At 39.0% G+C, this 1949-nt stretch overlaps 1 protein-coding gene across 1 annotated transcript in view; it reads left to right on the forward strand.

Annotated features, from left to right (window-relative positions):
* The window catches only part of TMEM68 (transmembrane protein 68), a 12031-nt gene that overhangs the window by 493 nt on the left and 9589 nt on the right, over positions 1-1949 (forward strand). The gene's annotated exons all lie outside the window — the stretch shown is intronic.

The raw sequence follows: 1949 nt of genomic DNA on the forward strand, positions 1-1949 counted from the left end.
TCCTGGTTTACCTTTCAGGGTTATCAATATCTATCTGGTTGTTGCTGCTGTTGCATGAAATCTAAGTTTCAGGCTGCTTTTTTTTATCATTTTCTCAATGACTGTCAGTGGTGCTTGGGAGAAAAAAGCCACTGAGACTTTTTTGGATGTGTCATGGTTTAACCCCAGCCAGCAGCCAGTCACTCCCCTCCCAGTGCGATGTGGGAGAGAATCAAAGAGTAAAAGTGAGAAAACTTCTTGGTTGAGATAACGACAGTTTAACAGGTAAAGCAAAAGCTGCGCACACAAGCAAAGGAAAACACCCCTGTGGGGTTTTTTTAATGGTTTAATTAATTTTTTTCTTTTTTTACTTTTTATAACTACTCCTAGATTTCCTCATTCCAGGAGGACCTGAAATGTTTGCCCTGTTAAAAATCAGATCAATTAACTGTATTATTTCAGAGTCGATATGTGCACACTGGAACTGGATCGCCAGCTCTCTGGTAGCGAGTGTGTCAGCGCTTTAACGTGATTTGACGGCGCTTAACCAGTCTCTTACGTACAATGCCAAATGGTGGCGAACAGGAGCACTTCATGTCAGTTCACCCACTAATTACTACTTCAAATGGACTTTAGAGCCCCAAATTGTTACTGACCCCTGCTTTTTAATTTTCTTGCTATGTATTTTTGACAACTACTTGCTCTACTAGAATGTCAAAATGAAGGGCTCTGTTCCTTGTCCTGCTGTTACTTCTTTTATAAAGACAGACTTAAATGATTTGGCTTTTCTGTCTAAGGAAATCATAAGCCTCTTTCAGAGCCATCCAGTCTAGATGCAGCTAAAGGAGAAAGAGATGTTTAAGAGCAATTTACATAAAGAACAAATCCTTCTTGAAAATCATCTCTGTTTGTTCTCTAGTCAAAGGGAAGTGGGCTCTCGAGGCATTGATAACCAGATGGTGCAGCGGCTGTGTCAGACTGGCTTTGTACGACTACGATGTAACTTTTGAGTCTAGGAAAGTACACTGGATCAAAATCAACAGCTCCCGCAACGAGCTCAAAACGCTCCCTTCACAATAAAAAGCTACTTACTTTTTTTTTTCATAAGAAAATGATTTTGTAAGGCCTTGGCTCTTTTCGTCCTTCATAACTTTTTCTTTTTATAAGGTCTAACTTTTTATTTGCGCAGGGAAGATTCTTTTCCAGTCACTCATTGACAGTTGTGATGTTTTTCTGCCCTGCCAGCTGCTTTCTTGTTCTTTATACATTTCTTTTGCTAAAAGATGAAATGTTTTGCATTTATTTTTTCCACCACTTGATTAGTCAGTATATCATGAGAAAAACTTTTCATCCTGAATTTCACAGCACCAGAAAAAACCAAACTGAAAACAAACTCTGTTTCAGTGTCAGTTGAATATATTCCACACTGTTAGTGAGAAATGTAAGTTCAGCGTGTGTTTGTGTATGTGTCAATTAAGCATATAAAGCCCCAAATAGCTTTTAGTACTTAGTGATGGAAAAACAGAGCAAGTACAACTCTGGAACAAGTAGCAAAGATGAGCTTCATACCCCAGAGTAAAAGGAGGCATGTAAATGGATGTCATCATGCCAAATCTTCTTACACAGTTACCGGTGGCAATGAACTTTAAATGAATAAATAATAGCTTGAGGTAGTTGTGTCTTGCCACTCCTGCCTGGCCCTTATTCTGATTTCTCGTGATTGTTTCGGGGGACTCTGCAGCCTTGAAGAAAAATAAGCCTTGAGAAAATAAGGAAGAATTATCCAGTTCAAGACAGTGAGACTGGGTGGTTGTTTTTTGGGTTGGTTTTGTTTTGGTTTATTTTGTCATTCTTGTTTCTTTAAATGTGGCTCTTCCACTTCAAATGAAACTTGTATTTCCTGCGAAAGCAACTTAGTAAATGCTGCAAGTCACCTCTTGACTTTTCAGCGGTCGCTTTGCTCTTACCAC

Source organism: Buceros rhinoceros, unplaced genomic scaffold (genome assembly GCF_000710305.1).
Source record: "Buceros rhinoceros silvestris isolate BGI_N320 unplaced genomic scaffold, ASM71030v1 scaffold5589, whole genome shotgun sequence".
Lineage (NCBI taxonomy): Eukaryota > Metazoa > Chordata > Aves > Bucerotiformes > Bucerotidae > Buceros > Buceros rhinoceros.